This window comes from Lytechinus variegatus, chromosome 7, assembly GCF_018143015.1.
Source record: "Lytechinus variegatus isolate NC3 chromosome 7, Lvar_3.0, whole genome shotgun sequence".
In the NCBI taxonomy this organism is placed as follows: domain Eukaryota; kingdom Metazoa; phylum Echinodermata; class Echinoidea; order Temnopleuroida; family Toxopneustidae; genus Lytechinus; species Lytechinus variegatus.
Window position 1 is genome coordinate 41,354,768 of NC_054746.1, and position 13,716 is coordinate 41,368,483.

Here is a 13,716-nt window from a genome sequence, read left to right on the forward strand (position 1 = left end):
TTTTAAAGTCATGATAGTCAAGATCTAATTGTGAGATATCCTGGTTAAATTATGAGATTAATTTAATCAGACAACTTACATTTTGTACATTATCATGATTATGGCAAAACCTATGTAACCTAATTATTGTGTATTTATGTACCTTATTTTGTAAAAATGAAATAATTTGCGTAAATAATGCTAAATGAGTGAAATTGCTTATTTTTTTCTATTGGTTGGTCTCCTTGAATATTTGTCATCCATTTCTTACAAGATGGCAGACTGTTGCTCTTGTAATAATTGGGGTCGAGTAATTGAATGGTTTTGGATGTTTGTTCCAGATAAACTGGGAAAAATTAAGCAAACGAATATTCGGTGAAGAGAGAAAGAGAAAGGGTGAGAGATAGAGAAAGGGGTTTGGGCTATAAGCTAACAGGAGCAAACCTTGTATGATGGTTTGCCGTGCTTCTTGAAAGGAAACGTAATGGCGCAATGGTTTGCTGACAAATAGAACCAGAGAAAATGGCCGGTTTGGGTTTCAGCCTAAAATATGACCGCCAAAAACTTTCGTAACATTCGCTCATTTTTCGTCATCCATAAAGGCAAGTCAATTTCGCGAAAGAGAGGTGCTGTCCTTGTAGTTCAGGCCAGATACATTGGCATGAGATGGACATTATATCATTGTCATGTCTTCTTTCACTTTTGAATATTTTGAAAGAAATAATGTGAGGATGAAAATGGATGGAGGGAGGACAAACTTGTCTGGTAGACTTGTCGTAGGTAAGAGCAAACAGAACAACGTAGTTGACTGTATGCATAGCGACTCTGTACACAATCCTTTGCTTCTCTCTACATCTCCTTTTGGAGGCTGTCAGACGAATTTATAACCGAAGTGGAGAGAGAAAAAAGAATCGGTAAAGAAAAGAGAAAAAGGAAGGTTGAAAATCGCCATTACACTGCTGTTCTGTCACCAGTTCCACATGCTCCATTTGCTATCAGTGACCATATCATAAACCGGTAAGTCTTGCATTCATTTCTTATAAAACACTGCTTCTACATTTCTGTCGTACCGACAAATCTTGCCTAAAATTCTTACCACCGGTCAGGTTTGAATCCTTCAGACATTCAGTATTATCGATAACAGTGGCCATTTTGATCTTCAGAAACTTTTGAAAGGAACGTTCACGGATATTTGGGGCAGGGTATGAGATGAGGGGAGCCAGAAAAGGGAAGGGAAGCAGGAAGATGAGACGTGGGATCCATGTGAGAGAATCCCCTATAGTAAAAGCATCGAGTGTGATATGGTTTGGGGTCGGAACAGAGAGAGACTTGAGCGAGACGGACCTACATCCGATATACGTGACCATACGACGACATAGCAGACGACCAGCTAGAATGACAATGAACGTATTGGCGGGAAAAAGGGAGACGAAATTAGAGTCGAGGAGGAAAAAGGGCGCGCCATAATTCCTGAAAGTAATTTGGTGAAAATAGTTGTATTGCGGGTCTAGGTTTTTTTTTTGTTACTTCATTAACTGATCAACACTATACACTGGCTTTCAGAAGCTCATACAAAAATATTAGGAATGTTCACCTGTATACTATAGTCTCCGATGTAAAATGAGAAGAAGGCAAAATATTTGTCAGAATTACAACATCAAGCTGCATACAGCCATGATTGTTGTTGTTGTTGTTGTTGTTTTGTATTTTATCTTCATCTGAAATATATTCTGTTCTATCATCAATAGATTATCAGGTCGGCTGCAGTATTTTCCATAAAAGTGGAAATCATGTTCATTGACTATCTGCAAAGTCAACAGCCCATCCAAAGTGTTTTTTAAGGCTAAATAGGATCCATTGAGCTGAAATCGTCCACGAAATTCTCCTTTTACGAAGCACTGAAGCCTGTTGAAAAATAAGCAAGCTTCAATCCTTTTTGGTTTTTGGACCGAATTCAAACTGTTTCCCCTGTCGGTTGCTTGGTGGCGGTCTGTCGCTGACTTTCATATCGTCTGGTGAGCTAAAAAAGGGAGAACTAATCCACCTTCTCTCCAGAGAACGGATGAACAAGGTACCCGTAAAGCAGAGGAAGAATTATGAAGTGATCTTTCTGACAAGAATAAGTTTGCCGGGTCGCAAATATTTTTTCTTTGTCTACAAGTCCCCAAAAGTAGGTCATCTTAAAATCGTGTGTTGCGATCATAATATGCTTTTGTATTCATAATTATAACCAGGGAATTGTGAGACTTTCTCACTTTCCCTCTCAACCTCCTTCGCACTCAGAGGAAGAGAGAGAAAGGGGTTGATAAAGGCATGTCGGAGAAAGATGCTTATAGGCGCCTTTGAGAGAAAGTGAAGATGATCATTTTTTTTATTGATGAAATGAAATGGTAGCAGATTTCACCAAGGTCGCTTAGTATTGATTGACATAGAATGAAACCGGCAAAGTTTCGTGGTTTTTCCGTCTGCACAGCACGATCTTCAAAATGGCGCCCACTCCAAAAATTGGAGAACCTTCTTCATGTCCTTATTTTTATCGTGCTACTGAATTTCTTCTCTTGAAACATCTTACCCAACAAGACTCAGGCCTGGGGGCTGCAATCGACTGACTGATCGCAAAATCGATCGCTTTTGGTCTAGTTGGGATAGTAACAAGAAAGAAAAAAGATAGAAAGCAGAGATATTAGATTCAAATCTCGAAGTGTTATATTCTGTCAGTCGTGTATCTGACTTGTATAACATCGGCGGAAAGCGGAAAGATGACGCGACGCGACTTGAAAATAAAATTTTATCGAATGTGTCCAAATAAAATACAGAAAGAATCATGTTCAGAATTAAATCAACGAAAATATAATTACCTCCGATTTGATTAGTTTTATATTACATAAAGAGATGAAATTCATAAACATATTCAGAATCTGACTTATTATGCCTCTGTTATCAAAATTTGCATTTTTTTTTATTAAGAATTTTTTATATGCTAACAACTTCAATTCATATACAAAATAAAATATATATCAAATAAAAATATAATATCTTTACAAATTAATATATAAATACATTGGAAACTCTATTATTAAGCATGATCGATACGTTAAGCACAAAGAATATGAATTTATTTTCTCGTTATTGGCATAGTACACATTTTGTTCGAAATATACGCGAATTATATAAATTCAATGCAATATTTTGGTTACTGAATTTAATATAACTTGTATTTTTTTAGCCTCCAAGTCTCTTGCATATCGTCATAAAAATTGAAATGTGAAATGAACATAACGAAATTATTCTTACATCCATGCCCAATTAGACCTATACAGTAAAATTCATTCTGTTAAAACAAACATTATAATACATATTGATGATATGATAATTAGCTCAACGAAGTAAATGATTCCGTTTGAAGTTAACTACAAAAAATAAACATTTTCAACATTTCCTGAAACAATGCATCAGACCGTTATCTTTTTGTTTTCATACGTTTCTTTGATTTAAGTTAAGAGACGAACCAAAGACTGCATTTAATATAAAAACATACGAAAATTTTCATTTACTATAGAGTTAGAAATACGACATTTTAAAATTATATCAAAAGAAAAACATGTTAACGCCTGGATATCTAGAGTGTAATTTTTTTTAAATCGGTATTTGAATAAAATCTTGCCATAATAATTATTTAAATGTGGGCTCCATTTGGGAGAAATGGACTTATATTTAAACAAAAAAATGTTGACATTTGCATGCTATTTTAACGGGAAACACCAATGAGATAAATTTATTATGTCGGCATGTTGACTTATGCAAAGTTTGCGATATTTATTTGAACTTCGATATTAAATGTTTATGTAAGAATAAATATTGGATACGGAAAAAAATGACTGAATGTATTAACCGTCAAAAACAACTATGCTTATAAGATCTCAAAGGCCCGAGAAAATGAAATGTAGTTCTACTTTTAATTTAGAAGCTTGCTTTATTATTCGGATGAATTCATTTTGAATAACACATGATCAGGTCTTACGTGATGAAATTGGCTTTTCATTTTGCATCCGGATTCATTTAGACCTCGTTTTTAACGAATATTAACAGAAACCAGTATATAGAGAATATTTATTTCCTTATTTTATTCCATTCTAAGAAATTAATAAAAAAATGTGCGTTAAGGGCACAAAGCGTTTTTGAGCAAATATTAACCGCATGTTTGTGTCATAGGCGGATCACGAGCGAGTCATCGGCCAAGAACTCTGGCTGGGAAGGAGACTGACGTCCCGTAAAACCTGACCTTTGGCCAGTCTAAATGATTACAGATTTCCACTCATTTCGTAGACATGTTTACTCATCAATAAGATCGCTCGTTAAATAATTTTTGGAGTGCATTAATTCACATACTTGAAGAGGTAAAAACAATGACACATTCCGATGAAATGAACATTGAAAGTGGAAAATTTGTAATAGGTGCTGTATACTTAACCGCAGGTAAAATATCCAGATAAAAAATGATACAAAATGTGTGATATTTTCTTTGTATATATTGAAGAAAAAAAAAGATAAATCTCTCTTGATTGACGAATCAATATAGCATCATTAAACATTTGAATTTACTAGCTATTTATAAGCTTTGGTTTATTTCAAAGGCTGTCTGCAATCATGACAATGAATTCTGTGGTTACATGCGAGAGATGAATAATCCGGTAACTCATACAACCCCTACGCCGGCGTTTCGGCTGGCAGTCAAGGTTACACACCGTTATCAGCTCTCCGCGGAGCTTTGATGCGTCAGAACGTTTGATTAAACAAAAAAGAATCCTTCATTAAGAAGATAAAATAGAAATAACAATATCCTGAATTCATCTGAAGTGTATCGTTTACTTTTTTTTATTAATATTTCAAACTAAAAAAAATATATGGACCAGAAAACGAGCAGTAAAAGACACTTATAAACACTACCTCTCACACCCTCCCACACATAGAATGACCATATTATTTTATCCCGTCTTGTATAATGCTTTCACATTAACTATGTCTTGATTTTGCTCATCATTAATGATAAAGCAGTATACATCGTGGCAGTAAAAACGTGGAGATATTTTTCTTACCATTTTAATAATAAATTAAATGAATATTCAATAGACAGTATATTCGAAACGTATGTGACACAAAACAATTACAGCGAATGGATGTAAGCTTCCGACTGAAATCAACACCAGGGATTTTGTATTTTTTCAAGGGGGGGACAACCAATTTTGAATATTATACAATATAAATTTCTGATTTAAAAAAATATACACAATTATTTTCGCCTTAATAAATTTAAATTTTATCATTATCATGTTCACGATCGGTAGCGGATATCATGCAGTAAATGATGATCAAGCAAAATATAGATGTATATAATAAATGATCTTGTTATGAATTGCATTTCATTTGACAATGTACTCAAATTAACATATAAAATGTTCACGTCTTGTAAATGATTATCATTATTTGAATTTATTATTCCCGACACTAATCATCTTTGCGTTCATTGTTAGTATGGTGAACTGTATCATATCGATTATAAAAACAGAGAGAATAAAATGGTAAAAAGTAATATTATTATACTTTTACCAATAATTTACAACACTGAGTTTTCCCAGAATAAAGAGATTGGTATCCAAAGTATTTGTATAGCTTACACTATAAATAAACAAATTAATATCCTCTCTATTTAATTCTATTTTTAGTTCTTTATATCTTATTATTTTTTTTCTTATTTCGTTAGTCTGTTCTTTGCTTTATTCTAATAATGATGCAAACATTATAACGCAGTCTATTTTTGTAATTATCATTTTGCGAATGTATAAGCCAAAAACGCAGTGCTTAGTTATTTTCATTTTATCGTTAGTGTGCACTCTGAAGTAATTATTTTTATCTATTATCTATATTCTTATTGTTATTTGATGCAATTACAAAAAAAATGTTTCAAGCCAAATTAACGTATGACGTGAATTGTGATGAGATGCTGTTTACGAAAACTATTCCCTATCGTTCGAATTTTTCGTTTTTTTTATTCCTCTTTAAATTACAGGGGAAACTCGATTGCATTGATATAATGGGCTCTATTCCAAGGATTTATTATCAATATGTTTACGTATTTGATGTAATCATTCATATTTACTTTCAAATGCCCGTTACTATGTCTTACCTGACTTGTGATAAAATACTGTTTACGACAACTATTCCATATTCGTTCAAATGTCATTTTCCCGCTTCGCTTGGGGCACAGATTTTCTTTAATATCATCTGCAAATGTATCGAAGGTATTAAGATGTTGAATTCTATGTCGGAAGAATTCAAAACGAAAAACATATATGTAAATGATACTCTATCCGCTATTGGTGTAAATATGCTCGTGTAATTATAGCTTCTTGACTTCTAACTCTCATTGTCAAACTATATAGAATTTAAAGCTAACCTTGTTTACAATAAATTTATTGTAATAAATTGGTGTTTTTATATTGTATTGATATAACCGAAGCTAAGATATCCTAATCCGCACAATAATTTTATGGTCTTTGATTCTCGCAACATATACCGCTCTTATTGTTATTCATTATTTGTTTCATTCTACAACACATAACAGGAAAATGATTACTATAGGTCCCCAAACAGCATGCTTATATTTTAAACCACCTTTGAAACGTAAAAAAAATCACATTTTTGTTTCAAACTGAGGCTTTTAAGGAATGTTTAACTTGTAAATAAATAAATTGTGTTTTTATGTGTTTTAGTTTAAAAATTGTACGATCTTTATTATCTTTATCTTGTGTGAGAGCTTAGTTTGATACTAATTTATGTATTTCATTTCAAATAATCAATTGATTCGTTCATCTGAATAATTAAACATCTATAGGAAGTATAATCATTATGTGCCATCTCAATGATTTCGATCATATTGTTCACTGACTATCGTGATTTCCACAATGACATATTTTATATGGGTATTACATTTCAGTAAGAATATGACTTGCATTTTTTACTGTAATCTTTCGGGATAAACCAATTGTATCTGTAAACATAACATTTATTCAAATTGCAGATTTTACAGATGCTCTTTTAGGAAGGGAAATGTAATGTTTCAAAGATCAAATAAAAAATCCTCATAATATGTTAGGTTCATTGTTGAAATTGTTTGAAAATTACGTAGGCGTCTCATCTCCCATTGTTCTCTTCTTTCCCTATGTCTCTCTCTCTCTTCTCTCTTTATATCTCTCGCCCTTCTATTTTCAACCAATCTACATAATAATCCTTCCCCTATCTCTCCTTTTCTCTGTCGTTCTCTCCCCATCCTCATGATATATTTCCAACCATTCTTCACCCCTTATACTGTTTGTCCACATCACCCGATCGTCATCAATCAATGTCGAATTGAGAACCAAAATCCAAAAAAGTAAAGCCTATACGATCACTGTAAACTGAAAAAGAAAGACGAGAGATGAAAATCGGCAATAAGCGCACGTATTCCATAAAGAGAAGTTAGTTACTTGGAAGCCAGGTGATTTTATTCTCTTCTTTCAAATTGTAGTATTGATTAGGAAAATATAAGAGGAACAGATTAAGGGGACCAGATTGGTTTCTATTTAGAGTTAGATATTCTGAGTTCATTTGCCAATTCACACTCCAAGGGATGAATATAGATAATTCTCAAATATATAGATTGCTCTCTGTGGATCCGAAGAATGTAAATATTACGCATCATGGTCAGGCTGAATGATTGTTTGACGATCGTTTATGAGGAACACTTCAAGGCAATTCAAAAATACAAAAAAAAACGTTAACGGGAATAATTTAGGGGAAGGTTTCAAGTATATTCCACTAGAGGAACCAACCTTCTTGTTATTTCAATTGAAAAATAAAATTATGTAACATGGTACAAATATCGAGATTATGGGTTAGCAAGGATCAATGAAATAAAAAAAAAGACAAGAAGCCCCGACATTCTTTCATATGCCATGTATACATTATATAACTTAAAATGGTTGGTTAATAATCACAAGAACTGATTAAGATACAACCTATAAACCTTGCCAACTTCTGGTTTAATGGAATTACGAATAATTTCATAGTTATATGAACGAATGCCCTAGAATGTGAGAAAATTACAGATCTCTGACCCAGGGGCGTCGATCCATTTTTCAGATGGGGGGGGGGGCAAAAATCATGAATGAACTTTCCAAAGGCAAAACAAACTCACATACACACGCACACAAGTTAATGAGAGCGCGAAGCGCGAGCTGAAATTTTGTATAATACTGACCTGATAACAGGAAAAAGGTGCCTGTTTAGAACTGTTTGTAGTAACTCATGAGGAGAATACATATCTCACTACACAGATAATGCGAGTGCCGAGAGCGAGCTGAGACCTGAAAGTTTGATATTCTAAGCATTTTTGGTACTAAATGATTAGGATAGGTATCTAAAAACAAACAATAGATGCGAGCGCGAAGCGCGAGCTGAAAATTATGATATTTCGATCTGAAATATTGAGTTTAATGGACGTTTTTGATAAAGAACAAAAGATTATTGCAAATGGAAGCGGGAGTTCTTTTGGGGGTTAAGACTGAAAACGAGACATTCTATTCATCTATTTAATCATGAAAAGTAAGGGTTTTTGCTACAGAAATGATGCAAGCGCGAAGCGCGAGCTGAAAATGTTTATATTCCAATTTGAAAAGCGGACATTTTGAGCACGATTTTAAATAAAAAAGGAGTTGTGTATCTCAATCTCGCTGCTGATTTCTGTGTATCATTACAATAATATTTATTTTTTTGCACATGCGGAATTATTGGGGGGGGGGGCAAAACGATATGTTTGCCCCCCAAATATTTTCATTGGTGGGGCGATCGCCCCCTAGCCCCCCAGGATCGACGCCTCTGCTCTGACCGATATTTGAACTAGGGACCCCGGCATGTATGAATGGCACTCTACCAACCAAATCATCCGGGCCTCCTCGACATAAAAATAGTCGGGCAATAACATTGTTAAATAAAAATTAACAAACATAGGAGGTTTTTGTTTAGGTCAACCGGATGTTTTTGTCGGACAGTGTAGAAAGTTTATATTATTCATTTGCTTGTGTTTGTGTATCATAGCAGGTAAATTATTCGACCCAATAACATATTAGTGACGGTTAAACGATTTCTTATCTCAAAGGAATATTACAAATTTTAAAGAACATCAAATTAAAAATTGTATTTTTTTTTCAAATCAGAATTATACCCAGAATCTTTTCATTCTTAAAACATAGAGTAAAAATTCACCCAATATTGGGTAGAAATGCATGTTTGCTGAGTAAGTTTTTCCTCCAATATTGGACTCAATGCATGTTTGAAGGGAAGATTTCAACGCAACATTGCGTAAAATTTACAAAATATTTGGTATCTTTTTACCCAATAAAAATGCATGTTCCCATTTGACCTAATTGAGTAAACCTTTTTTAAGTTCCTGAAAATAAATTTTGTGATATAATTTCAAGTTTCTCTATTTTTTTTCTGGTCCCCCCATGTGTCGTCACATTAAGGATTTTCAACATCTCCTTTTTTTAGTTTCTCAAAAATAATTAAATGTTCAAAGTTTAAAATCTTCTTCAGCTGACCAATAATTCATCCATTTGGAGAAGACTTATATTAAAAAAAAACCTACCTTGAAACAGACTGAATTGAATTGCAATTATTGGACTAGGCCATAAATCATATATCTTATATGCATAACAATTAAACAAGCATACTAAGAGTTCATCATGGTAAGATTATTGTCACATAATTAAGAACGCACTGGAATGATATGGTACAAAATAAACTCATATAGAAGGTGACTGTAGATGTAGCTGGGGAAGTGGGTCTTCTTGCTCTAACCCTCATTTTGTAACTTTCAAACATACCTCTTGTATTGCATTTTTTTAATAGAAACTCCATTCAAAGTAGGTAACAGATTCTTCAATTTCAGTATTAATATAGTTATAAACGTCCTCTTTGTCTGACCAGTCACTCCCTTACTTTTTCATATTCGTAAGCATTTTGCATTTTTTTTCCTTGTTGGGAAAAAAACACCAATGACCAAGGATGTATGAAAGTAGTCCAGCGCGGATGAATACTTGGCATTTCAAATTTTTATCTTGTTAGAAAGATGCCTGTATATCATGATATAACTGTATGTATTTTATAATATGTACGTATAATCAATATGTTTGCTGCATGCCACGTTTTCACTTTAGAGAAAGCCAAAAAATAATCGCGGTTATTTGAAGACGAAGTACGTCTAGTTTACTACGGCCCTGATCTTCACGTAATTACTGCAGATAAACACGTATAGGGGTACTCTGGGTTGAAAATATTCATATCAAATACAAAAAGATGCACCTAGCAAAATGCTCAAAATTACATCCAAATCTGATAACAAATACCGTTATTGAATTTTCTAGTTTAGCAATATCTTATGAAAGCTGTTACATACTCGTCGTCATGAATATTTATTAGGTGAGCTGATGTCACATCCCCATTTTTCTTTTTCCTATATTAATACATGACATCATAATTATTTCATTTTTTCATACGAATCTGAATGATATGTCTCCCTTATGATAAAATAAGTTGCAGCAATAAAAAAAATCTACATTAAATCAATTGTCAATCCAAGTGTTTTAGTTCTTGGGAATAAATATAATGTCATATGATAAAATACAAAAGAACAGGTGGGGACATCATCAATTTGCTCATTGAATATTCATGAGGAAATACACATGACTGTTTCACCGAAATAATGCAAATCTTTAAAATGTCATATCTTTGTTATTCCTTGTCCGATTTTAAGAAATATTTTCATTTTTTGTCTCACTTTTCTTTATCTTTTCAAATCACATCAATTTCAGCGTGGAGTAACCCTTAAAGCTGAAAAACCATTCAATTATTGCTTCATAAAAATATTAATATATAACAAATTATTCCAGCATCTTGCTACACATTTTCCACAATCATTTTTGACGGTTTACAGTAGAACAATCGATTTCTTTGATTGTGATTATTACGAGATTTCAATTGGATATACTGTATGTACATGTATAATCAATATAATTTGGCGGTTTATAGTGCACATTTAGCCCTACATGAATAGGTCAATCTCTTATAACCCATTTCGGGCTAAAGCGACCACTTTCTGATCTCTGACATTATCTGTCAGGAGCCAAATGCAAAAACAGATTAATAAAATTAGGATATTAAAAATGAATGTTTGTACAATTCTTTAATTCTGTTTCCATTTTGATAGCAAGTATGCATACCAAATGTTTTTATACCAAACGCTTATCTTCACAACGTCAATACTCTAAATATGCACAGATATCTCTTTTGTATGCATGGCATGACTACATGGTCAAAATAGTTTAATACTTAATATATATACTTTACTATACTATATTAATACAATGCTTTGTAAAATAAAAGGAGGACGCCCTCAGAGATATTTAGGAGAAATATACGAGAAAGTTGTGTTTTGACAGCAGGTTTATTAACAGTAACACGGCAATTAATGTCATTTTTATTTACATTCATGGGAAACATAAGAAAGTGGCATGTTAACTCTATAATACTTAGAGATGGATTTTTTTTTAAATACAACATGAATTATGAAGCAGATTGCAAACATTCCGACATTCCGAAGATTCTCTTCATTTTTGTCTCGCCTGCATAGCAGAGCGAGACTATACAGTGCGTATCAAAAAAAGTTTACACTTTGAAGAAATCCTGTAAAATTATACATTTGTAATATCCTGAAGATTTTTCCACATTTTATCATTGGTACAGATCCATTTAAACAAATGACGATATAACTATTGAAAAATATTTCCGCTTTAGTGAGCACCACTTATTTTTGAAAAGTTAGTGAAAAATGATTTGCGCAGAACTTTGAAATAGCTATGCGAATAAAAGTAAACCTTTATTATGAAGAACACGTATAATTTAGCAAGCAAAATTGGTTTGAAGATATCTTTGACCTCTTTTAACTTGTTTCCTTGCCCAATACACTTCGAAAAGTGCATTGCGCCCCGCCCCACTCCCCCACACACCAAGGCCATCAAGACGGTATTTTATTTACACTGAGCTGTGATTTACATAAAATGAATAAGGCTTGATTTTTATTTTGTTAATCATTTTCAAGCTTGGGAAAAGTGTGGAGAAACAAATATTATATGAAAACTTAAATGTCAAACCACTTTAAATAGTAAAAACTTAGTGAAAAAATGCTGGAGATGTCTGATATGAAGTTTTGTTCAGATTTAGTTATGTCCTTAGATCCAACTTGAACATAAAGGGTAAAACTTGTGCTTACTAAGTGTTGAAATTTCAATTTGGGTGGCAAGATTTGTTTAAAAATGCTTGAATGTATCTGTTTTATCTTAATTGACTAAAAGTGCAAGGGAAATGTAGGAAAAATGTATCGCAGGGTAAGTTTGATTTCGCCCTTTCCCCTTGACTCTGCATGAAAACTAGCATTTCTGCGCAAACAGATTTCTGCGAGCTTTACAAAAATGGACAGTGCTCATTCAAGTGTAACATTCTGTCAAAACTTTTACTTTCATTGGATAGATGAGACCCTAACCCATAATTATATGTGAAAAAATTACCCACATGATGTATATTTTTTAATTCCCAGAGCTTTTTCAAAGTGTAAACTTTTTTTTGATACGCACTGTATAGGCGCCGCTTTTCCGACGGCGACGACGTCAACATCGAACCCTAACATAAGGTAAAGTTTTTGAAATGGCATCATAACTTAGAAAGTATGTAGACCAAGTTCATGAAACTTAGACATAGGGGTAATCAGGTATTACAGAACATCCTGCCTGAATTTCAGGTCACTTGACCAAGGTCAAATGACATTTAGGGTCAGTAAACTTGGACCATGTTGGGGATTCAACATCAAAATCTTAACCTAAGGTTAACTTTTTGAAATGTCATCATTACTTAGAAAGTAAAACTTACACATAAGAGTAATCAAGTATCATTAAACATCTTGTGCAAATTTCAGGTCACATGGTCAAGGTCACAGGTCATTTAGGGTCAATGAACTTTTGCGATGTTGAGGTTATTTGTTGAATTAACATTGTAACTTTGAAAGTTTATGGATTTAGTTCATAAAACTCGAATATAAGAGTAATCAAGTATCGGTGAACATCCTGTGTGAGTTTTCGGTCACATGACCAAGGTCGAAGGTCATTTAAGGTCGATGAACTTTGGCCATGTTGTAGATAATTGTTGACATTCTATCATAACTTAGTTAATGAATGAAATGTGGACATTGGGGTAATCCAGTATAATTGCTTATATTGCACAAGTCGTAGGTCACTTGATCAAGGTCAAATGTTATTTAGGGTCAATGAAGGTAGTAGCATATTATATGAATGTTTTTTTGTTATTATTTCATAATCACTTTCAGAGTCAGCACTGCTGCTATATTAAATCGCTTAATGCAGGCGAGACTGCCAGAGGTGCTCCACTTGTTTTTCTGAAAATGTAAATCCTTAAAAATATTTTTTTCATATTTCTGACTGCTCGGTGAAGTCTCCAATATGATTTGGACATAGTTAAATCTTGACTATATAGCTAGTTGCTTCCGCATTTTCCTTTTTATTTTCTCGTTTTCGTCGCCGATTGGTCTGGATAATGTGCTTACATCACCAGCCTACCCAAGTCACTTTATTT

At 33.3% G+C, this 13,716-nt stretch overlaps 1 long non-coding RNA gene across 2 annotated transcripts in view; it reads left to right on the forward strand.

Moving 5' to 3' along the window:
• Positions 1-385: 385 nt before the first annotated feature.
• Positions 386-13,716, forward strand: part of LOC121419319 — a 28,528-nt gene continuing 15,197 nt past the window's right edge. The window contains exon 1 of one of the 2 annotated variants that reach the window (XR_005970579.1): positions 386-996. This is a non-coding gene — a long non-coding RNA (uncharacterized LOC121419319). The remainder of the gene's footprint in view (positions 997-13,716) is intronic. The other variant, XR_005970578.1, reaches the window with a different exon arrangement.